Source organism: Mustela lutreola, chromosome 5 (assembly GCF_030435805.1).
Source record: "Mustela lutreola isolate mMusLut2 chromosome 5, mMusLut2.pri, whole genome shotgun sequence".
Classification (NCBI taxonomy): Eukaryota; Metazoa; Chordata; class Mammalia; order Carnivora; family Mustelidae; genus Mustela; species Mustela lutreola.
Window position 1 is genome coordinate 164,837,425 of NC_081294.1, and position 10,950 is coordinate 164,848,374.

General features: G+C 36.7%; 1 pseudogene; it reads left to right on the top strand.

Moving 5' to 3' along the window:
• Nucleotides 1–8,198: 8,198 nt before the first annotated feature.
• Nucleotides 8,199–8,266, top strand: LOC131832781 (U4 spliceosomal RNA; annotated as a pseudogene).
• Nucleotides 8,267–10,950: the final 2,684 nt, after the last annotated feature.

Consider the following 10,950-nt stretch of genomic DNA (forward strand, 5'->3'; position numbering starts at 1 on the left):
CATATGGAACCCGCGTTCATGTACTAGAGGCTGAACGGGTCCCACTCAAGATTATACATTCCCAAAAAACATCATGACACCTGATAGCCAAATTGAGGAATTATAATTGTAGGTATAATCTCTTGAAATCCGCCAGGGCAACGAGGCTCCTTATTTACAGAGGGAAGCCCATCAGAATAACATCAGACCTGTCCAGAGAGACCTAGAAAGCCAGAAAAAGCTGGCAAGATATATTCAGGGCACTAAATGAGAAGAACATGCAGCCAAGAATACTTTATCCAGCAAGACTGACATTCAAAATGGTTGGAGAGATAAAGGGTTTCCAAGACCGGCAAGGCTTAAAAAGTCTAGGCAAGCACAAAGCCGACACTGCAGGAAATATTAAGGGGGGGTTCTATAAAAGAGGAAAAATCCTAAGAATAGCATTGAATCTACAGAAAGAAAGGCTTCAAATAAAACGTCAATAAAAACGTATCTATCAATAATCATTCTCAATGTCAATGGCTTAAATGCATCCATAAAATGGCACAGGGCTGCATATTGGATAAAACGACAGGACCCATCCATATGTCGTCTACAAGAGACCCATTTTGAACCTAAAGATACACCCAGACTGAAAGTGAAGGAATGAAGAAGAGTTTTTCATGCCAATAGGACTCAAAAGAAGACTGGGGTAGTGATTCTCATATCAGATAAATTAGATTTTAAACTAAAGACTGTAGTCAGAGACACAGAAGGACACTACACAATCCTTAAAGGGACAATCCATCAGGATGATCTAACAATTGTAAATATCTATGCCCCCAATATGGAAGAAACCAATTACATAAGAAAACTGTTAATCAAGATAAAAAGATATATTGATATGAATACACTAATTGTAGGAGATCTTAACATGCCTCTCTCAGAAATAGACAGATAATTGAAGCAGAAAATCAATAAAGAAACAAGAGCATTGAATGACACATTGGAATAGATGGACCTCATAGATATGTACAGAACATTCCACCCTAAAACATCAGAATACACATTCTTCTCAAGTGCACACAGAACGTTCTCAAGAATAGACCACATACTGGGTCACAAATCAGGACTCAACCAATACCAAAAGACTGAGATTATTCCCCGCATATTCTTAGTTCACAATGCTTTCAAACTAGAACTTAATCACAAGGAAACATTCAGAAGGAATTCAAACACCTGGAAGCTAAAGGCTACCTTGCTTAAGAATACTTGGATCAACCAGGAGATCAAAGAACAACTGAAACCATTCATAGAAACCAATGAGAAAAAAGACAATTCGGTACAAAATCTATGGGATACAGCAAATGTAGTCCAAAGGGGGAAATACATAGCCATCCAAGCCTCCCTCAATAAAATGGAAAAATCCAGAACACAGCAGCTGTCTCTACACCTGAAAGAACTGGAGAATCAACAACAAATCAAACCAACTCCACACATAAGAAGGGAAATCATCAAGATTAGAGCAGAGATCAATGAGGTAAAAACCAATGATATAGTAGAAAGTATCAATGAAACTAGAAGCTGGTTTTTTGAAAGAATCAATAAGATCAATAAGCCACTGGCCACAATAATCCAAAAGAAAAGAGAGAAAGCCAAAATTCATAAAATTATGAATGAAAAGTGAGAGATCACACCTAACACCAAGGAAGTAGAAACAATCATCAGAAGTTATTATCAACGGTTATATACCTATAAGCTTAGCAACCTTGATGAAATGTATGCATTCCTGGAAAACTCTAAACTCCCAAAATTGAACCAGGAAGAAATCGACAACCTGAATAGACTGATATCTAGTAATGAGATGGAAACAGTTATCAAAAACCTCCCAAGAGAAGAGCCCAGGACATGACGGATACCCTGTGGAATTCTACCAAACTTTCAAAGAAGAAATAACACCTATTCTCCTGAAGCTGTTCCAAAAAATTGAAGCAGAAGGAAAACTTCCAGATTCCTTTTATGAAGCCAGCATTACCCTGATCCCCAAACCAGGCAAATACCCTACTAAAAAGGAGAATTTCAGACAATTATCACTGATGAATAGGGATGCTAAGATTCTCCACAAGATCCTAGCCAAGAGGATCCAACAGCACGTTTAAAAGGTTATCCACCATGACCAGGTGGGATTCATCCCTGGGCTACAAGGATGGTTCAACATTCGAAAATCGGTCAATGTGATAGAACAAATTAATATCAGAAGAGAGAAGAACCACATGGTGCTCTAAATGGATGCGGAAAAAGCATTTGACAAAATCCAGCATCCGTTCCTGATTAAAATGCTTCAAAGGATAGGGATAGAGGGAACATTCCTGAACCTCATCAAATCTATCTATGAAAGACCCACAGCAAATATCATCCTCAATGGGAAAAAGCTTGTAGCCTTCCCACTGAGATCAGGAACAACACAAGGATGCCCACTTTCACCACTCTTGTTCAACATAGTACTAGAAGTCCTAGCAACAGCAATCAGACAACAAAGATAAATAAAAGGTATCCAAATTGGCAATGAAGAAGTCAAACTTTCTCTCTTCGCAGATGATATGATTCTTTATATGGAAAACCCAAAAGAATTTACCCCCAAACTACTAGAACTCATACAGCAATTCAGCAACGTGACAGGATACAAAGTCAATGTGCAGAAATCAGTGGCTTTCTTATACACTAACAATGAAAATACAGAAATGGAAATTAGAGAATTGATTCCATTTACTAGAGCATCAAGAACCATAAGATACCTGGGAATAAACCTAACCTAGAGGTAAAGGATCTGTATTCGAGGAACTACAGAACTCTCATGAAAGTAATTAAAGAAGACAAAAAAAGATGGAGGACCATTTCATGCTCTTGTATCGGAAGAATAAACATTGTTTAAATGTCTATACTGCCTAGAGAAATCTATACTTTTAATGCCATTCCAATCAAAATTCTACCAGTATTCTTCAATGAGCTGGAGCAAATAATCCAGAAATTTGCATGTAATCAGAAGAGACCCCGAATCTCTAAGGAAATATTGAAAAACAAAAATAAAACTGGGGGCATCACGTTACCTGATTTCAAGCTTTATTACAAAGCTGTGGTCACTAAGACAGCATGGTACTGGCATAAATTCAGACACATAGACCAGTGGAACAGAGAAGAGAGCCCAGATATGAACCCTTAACTCTATGGTCAATTAATCTTCGACAAAACATGAAAAAATATACAGTGGAAAAAAGACAGTCTCTTCAATAAATGCTGCTGGGAAAACTGGGCAGCCATAAGTAGAAGAATGAAACTCAACCATTCTCTTACACCAGACACAAAGATAAACTCAAAATGGATAAAAGACCTCGATGTGAGACAGGAATCCATCAGAATCCTAGAGGAGAACATAGGCAGTAATCTCTTCGATATCAGCCACAGCAACTTCGTTCAAGATATGTCTCCAGTTTGTTTTGTGAGAGGTTGCTGGGGGGAGGGGGTTTGGGAGAAGGGGGTGGTATTATGGACATTGGGGAGGGTATGTGTTTTGGTGAGTGCTGTGAAGTGTGTAAACCTGGTGATTCACAGACCTGTACCCCTGGGGATAAAAATATATGTTTATAAAAAATAAAAATTATATTAAAATCTTAAAAAAAAAAAAGATATGTCTCCAAAGTCAAAGGAAACAAAAGTGAAAATAAACTTTATTGACTTCCATCAAAATAAAATCTTCTGCGCAGCAATGTTAACAGTCATAAAAAACAAAAAGAAACATATGGAATGGGATAAGATATTTGCAAATGACAGTACATACAAAAGTTTGATATCCTTGATCTTTAATGAACTCCTCAAACTCAACACACACAAAAAAGAGAATCATATCAAAAAAATGGGCAGAAGATATGAACAGACACTTCTCCAATGAAGACATGCAAATGGCTATCAGATGCATGAAAAAATGTCCTTCATCACTAGCCCTCAGGGAGATTCAAATTAAAACCACATTAGAATGGCCAAAATTAACAAGACAGGAAACAACATATGTTGGAGGGGATGTGGAGAAAGCGGAACCCTCTAACTCTGTTGGTGGTAATGCAGGCTGGTGCAGCCTCTTTGGAGAACAGTGTGGAGATTCCTCAAGAAATTAAAAATAGAACATTCCTATGACCCTGCAATTGCACTCCTGGGGATTTACCCCAAAGATACAGATGCAGTGAAAAGAAGGGGCTTCTTTACCCCAACGTTTATAGCAGCAATGGCCACGGTCACTAAACTACGGAAAGAATCAAGATGCCCTTCAACGGATGAATGGATAAGGAAAATGTGGTCCATATACACTATAGAGTATTATGCCTGCATCAGAAAGGACGAATACCAATTTTTGTAGCAACATGGATGGGACTGGAAGAGATTATGCAGAGAGAGTCAATTACCTATGGCTTCACTTATTTGTGGAGCATAACAAATAGCATGGAGGACATGGGGAGTTAGAGAGGAGAAGGGAGTTGTGGGAAATTGGAAGGGGAGGTGAATCATGAGAGACTGGACTCTGAAAAACAATCTAAGGGGTTTGAAGTGGTGGGGGGTGGGAGGTTGGGGTACCAGGTGGTGAGTATTATAGAGGGCATGGACTGCATGGAGCCCTGGATATGGTTAAGAAGTAATGAATACCGTTATGGTGAAAATAAATACATTTAATTTAAAAAAGAAATAACAAAAAAATAAATAAAAATAAAAAGTACATACAAGATGAACAATTTAGGTATTGGAGAGTCTTTGGTGATCAGATATTCTCCCAACCTTAATGTTTGAGAAAACCTTTAATACACAATCACATGAGCTGAGTGGGTGTTCTTTGTCATTATTATTGCAGTATTCAGCAGCTGTCCAGTAATATTCTGGAAGAAATGACATCTCACTGTGTCACTCATATTGCTTTTAATCTCCTCCTCACAGCCCTAGACAAATTAAAAGTGGCTATAGTTAAGGAATTCTCTGGAACCTTCCACAGAAAAATAGGCAATAGAATACAAATCTCAATTTAATCAACCATGAATTATTAGTAACTACTTAAATAATCTGACAGGCACAAATATGTCAGTTGTCATTAGTCAGTATGTGTACTCATGAGAATTCATGATAATACCCCTGTTCTATAGTTGAAAACAAAAATTGTATGCAATATAGGCTTAAGAGTTTAGTAAGTTAGCTTTAAAAATTAAAATTTAATTAATATACAGTGTTGTATTAGTTTCAGATGTACTTATCAGTTTTCAAATAATTGAAAAATTGTGGAGAGGAGTCAAGATGGCAGAGAAGTAGCAGACTGAGATGACATCAGGTAGCAAGAGATTAGCTAGATAGCTTACCAAACCATTCGAAACACCTATAAATCCAACAGAAGGTCGAAGAGAAGAACAGCAGTTCTAGAAACAGAAAATTGACCACTTTCTGAAGGTAGGACTGGTGGAGAAGTGAATCCAGAGTGATGGGAAGATAGACTGCAGGGGGAGGGACTGAATCCTGCAAGTAGTGGAGCAACGGATCACAAAATCAGAACTTTTAAAAGTCTGCTCCACTGAGGGACATCATTCCAGAGGCTAGACCAGGGTGAAGCCCACATGAGGACAGTGTGGTCTCAGGTCATGGAAGGATTGAGGGTGTGAGCTCTGTCACAGAGCTCACAGGTATTAGATCAGGGAAACTGGCTACAGAGACAGAGCTGAGGAGTGAGCTCTCAACTCTGGGTTACCTTAAATTGTGATCTGTGGCTCAGGCCACTGCTATGTGTTTATGTACCACACAAGACCCGGGGAGACTCCCCTGGAAGAGCACAGGGATCTGTGGGGTTCGGAGACTCCAGGCGGGGTTGTGTACCAGAGACAGAGATCCTTGGCCACAGGCTGGGTGAGCTCAGAGCACAGAGGTCAGGGAGATAAGAGTGATTCAGCGCTTTTCTCTGAGGGTGCACTGAGGAGTGGGACACCAAGTTCTTGGCTACTCTGGGCTGGAGAGTGGGAGGTTGCCATATTCATTACCATTATCCGGAACTCTATAGAAAGTGTTCAGGGAAAAAAAAAGCTCTTGAAAGCGAACTGGAGCAGATTACTTAGCCTGGCCGCTGGTAAGGGCACCTTGGGCAAAGACACTTGAAAATCACTACAACAGGTCCCTCCCCAAGATCACCAAGAATTCCAAACACGACCAAGTTCACTTACCAAGGATAATGGTGGAGTTCCAGAGGAGGAAAAAGCAAAGCATGGAATTCATTACTTTTACCCCATGATTCTTTAGTCTTGAAAAGTTAATTTTTTTTAAATTTTAATTTTATCTTTTCCTAATTTTTTTAAAATTTACCATTTCCTCTCTTAATGTTTTTTTAACTAGTTTATCTTAACAATACCTTTAAAAAAATCTTTTTTGAAACTTCATTTTATCCTTCATTGTATCTAACATTATTTTCTGTATACACATAGGGTTTTTGCTTCTAAAATATTTGAGATATAACTTCTTATAATAGATCAAAATATACCCTAAATCTAGCACAGGGCTGCTAGTCTCCAGCCTGAGCAAAATCTCTCCACTTTCTTTTTCTATATTCTTCCAACTTATATTATCAACTCCTTTTTTAGAAATACATTTTTCTGTATACATATATACAGAAAAAAAATATATATATATATATCCGTCATCATGTTTACCCTTATGTATGTTTTTTCATTCCTTAAAATTTTGGGAGGTAATTTCTTCTTACAGACCAAAATACTCCCAAGAGTAAGTGGGTGACATTATTCTAGTCATCAGTCTAATATATATATATATATATATATATATATATATATATATATATTTTATTCTTTTATAATTTTTTTTCAGAACTTCTTTTTACCTTCTTTCTTTTCCCCACAATTTGGAGTCTATTCTGATTTGGTTAAAGCATATTTTACTGGGGTCTTTGCCACCCTTTTAGTATTTTATTTGCTGCTTCATATATTCTTATCTCTATAAAAGGACAATGCAGAAAAACTCACCACAAAACAAAACAAAACAAAAACAAAAAACAAAACAAACAAACAAATAAACAAACAAATCAAGTGGCAGTACCAAAGGCCAGGGACCTAATCAATACAGACATTGGTAATATGTCATATCTAAGGTGAAGAATAATTATTCTCAAGGTGCAAGCATGGCTTGAAAAAGGCATGGAAGACATTAGAGAAACACTGTCTGGAGAAGTAAAATAACTAAAATCTAACCAAGTTGGAATAAAAAAAGCTATTAATGAAGTGCAATAAAAAAATGTAGGTACTTACTGCTAGGATAAAGGACGCAGAAGAGAGAATTAGTGATATATAAGACCAAATGACAGAGTATTAAGAAGCTGAGCGAAAGAGAGACGAGCAACTGCTGGACCATGAGTGATGAATTCGAGAGGAAGTAATATCATAAGACGAAACAACATTAGAATAACTGGGATTCCAGAAGAAGAAGAAAGAGAGAGGGGAGCAGAAGGTATATTGGAGAGAATTATTGTAGAGAATTTCCCTAATATGGCGAAGGGAACAAGCATCAAAATCCAGGAGGCAGAGAGAACCCCCTTCAAAAGCAATAGGAATAGGTCCACAACCCATCATCTAATAGTAAAAGAGAAAATCCTGAAAGCAGCCTGAGACAAGAAGTCTGTAACATACAATGGTAAAAATGTTATATTGGCAGCAGACTTATCCAAAGAGACCTGGCAGGCCAGATAGAACTGGCATGATATATTCACAGCAGTAAACGAGAGAAAAAGACAGCCAAGAATACTATATCCAGTTAGGTTATCATTGAAAATAGAAGGAGAGATTAAAAACATTTCAGGAAAACAAAAAGTAAAAGAATGTGAAAACACCAACCCAGCTTTACAGGAAATATTGGAAGGGGTCTTCTAAGCAAAGAGAGAGCCCAAAAATAGTAGATCAGAAAGTAACAGAGACATTATACAGTAACAGTCACCTTACAAGCAATACAATGGTACTAAATTCATATCTCTCAATAGTTACTCTGAATGTAAATGGGCTAATTGCCCCAATCAATAGACACAAGATGTCAGAATGAGTAAAACAAACAAACAAACAAACAAAAACAAAAACAAAAAAACAACCTATCAATATGCTGTCTAAAAGAACCTCATTTTAAACCCAAAGCCACTTCCAGATTTAAAGTGAGGAGGTGGAAGCTTTGCGCAGTGGCAGTATCGTAGCCAATGAGGTTTATCCGAGGCGCGATTATTGCTAATTAAAGTGAGGAGGTGGAAAATAATTTAACATGTTAATGGACGTCAAAAGAAAGCTGGAGTGGCAATCCTTATATCATATCAATTAGATTTTAAGTCAAAAATTATAATAAGAAATGAGGAAGGACACTATATCATACTCAAAGGGTCTTTCCAACAAGGATATCTTACAATTTTAAATATCTATGCCCCTAACATGGGAGCAGCCAACTACATAAACCAATAAAAAAAAAAAAAAATTCAAAGAAATACATTAACAATAATACAATAATACTAGGGGACTTTAACACTCCCCTGACTAGAATGGACAGATCATCAAAGGAAAAGATCAACAAGGAAATAAAGGCCTTAAATGACACACTGGACCAGATGGACATCACAGATATATTCAGAACATTCTATCAAAAAGCAACAGAATACACATCTTCTCTAGTGGACATGGAACATTCTCCAGAAGAGCTCACACCCTGAGTCAGAAATCAGGCCTCACCCAGTATCACAATATTGGGATCACTTCATGCATATTTTCAGACCAAAATGCTCTGAAGCTACAACTCAATCACAAAAGGAAACTTGGAAATAATCCAAATACCTGAAGACTAGAGAGCATCCTTATAAACAATGAATGGGTCAACCAGGAAATTAAAGAAGAATTGAAAAAATTCATGGAAGCAAACAAGAATGAAAATGCAATGGTTCAAAATCTGTGGGACACAGCAAATGCAGTCCTGGGAGGAAAATGTATATAGGTACAAGCCTTTCTCAAAAAACAATAAAGTTCTCAAATACTCAAACTAACCCTACACCTAAAGAAGCTGGAGAAAGAACAACAAAGAAAGCCTAAACCCAGCAGGAGAAGAGAATTAATAAAGATCAGAGCAGAAATCAATGAAGTAGAAACAAACAATCAAAAAAAGAAAACAAAAAAACCCAAACAAACAAAAGAAAAAATATACCAATAGAACATAACAATGAAAATAGGAGCTTGTTTTTTGAAAGAATTAATAAGATTGATAAACCCCTGGCCAGACTTATCAAAAAGAAAAGAGAAATGACCCAAATTATTAAAATCACAAATGAAATAGGAGAGATCTCAACCAACACCAAAGAAATAAAAGAATTATAAGAACATATTATGAGCAACTCTACGCCAGCAAACGTGACAATCTGGAAGAAATAGAGACATTCCTAGAGACATATAAACTACCACAACTATACCTGGAAGAAATAGAAAACCTGAACAGACCCATAACCAGTAAGCAGATTGCAGCAGTCATCAAAATTCTCCCAACAGACAAGAGTCCATGGCCAGAAGACTTCCTAGGGGAATTCTACCAAATATTTAAAGAAGAATTAATTCCAATTTCCTAAAACTGTTCCAAAAAATAGAAATGAAAGGAAAACTTCCAAACTCATTTTATGAGGCCAGCATCACTTTGATCCCAAAACCAGACAAGGATCCCATCAAAAAAGAGAACTGCAGGCCAATATCTTTGATGAACACAGATGCGAAAATTCTCGTGAAAATATGAGCCAATAGGATCCAACAGTACATTAAAAGGATTATTCACCACAACCAAGTGGGATTTATTCAAGGGTTGCAAGTTTGGTTCAACATCCACAAATCAATCGATGTGATACAATACAATAATAAAAGAAAGAACAAGAACCATATGATACTCTTATTAGATTCTGAAAAAGCATTTGACAAAGTACAGCATCCCTTCCTGATCAAAACTGTTCAAAGTGTAGGGATAGAAAGTACATACCTCAATATCATCAAAGCCATCTATGAAAAACCCACTGCAAATATCATTGTCAATGGAGAAAAATTGAGTGTTTTTCTGCTAAGGTCAGGAACATGGCAGGGATAACCATTATCACCACTGCTTTTCAACAGTGAGTCCTAGCCTCAGCAATCAGACAAAAAGAAATTAAAGGCATCCAAATCAGCAAAGAAGAAGTCAAACTCTCACTTTTTGGAGATGATATGATACTATGTGTGATACTATATGTGGAAAACTCAAAGGGCTCCACTCCAAATCTGCTAGATCTCATACAGAAATTCAGTAAATTGTTAGGATATAAAATCAATGCACAGAAATCAGTTGCATTTCTTTACATCAACAACAAGATAGAAGAAGAGAAATTAAGTTCATTTACATTTGAACATAAAACCATAAGATACCTAGGAATAAACCTAACCAAAGAGGCAAAGAATTTGTACTCAGAAAATGATGAAGTACTCATGAAAGAAATTGAGGAAGACACAAAGAAATGGAAAAATTTTCAGAGCTCATAGATTAGAAAAACAAATATTGTGAAATGGTTATGCTATCTAAAGCAATCTACACATTTATTGCAATCCCTATTAAAATCCCATCCACTTTTTTTCAAGGAAATGAAACAAATAATTCTAAAATTTATATGGAACCATAAAAGTCCTTGAATAGACAAATGAATATTGAAAAACAAAGCTAAAATTTGTGGCATCACAATTCCAGACTTTGAGCTCTAATACAAAGCTGTCATCATCAAGACAGTATGGTATTGACACAAAAGCAGACACATAGATCAATGGAACAGAATAGAGAGGCCAGAAACAGACCCTCAACTCTATGGTCAACTAATCTTTGACAAAGAAGGAAAGAATGTCCAATGGAATAAAGACAGTGTCTTCAACAAAGGCTGTT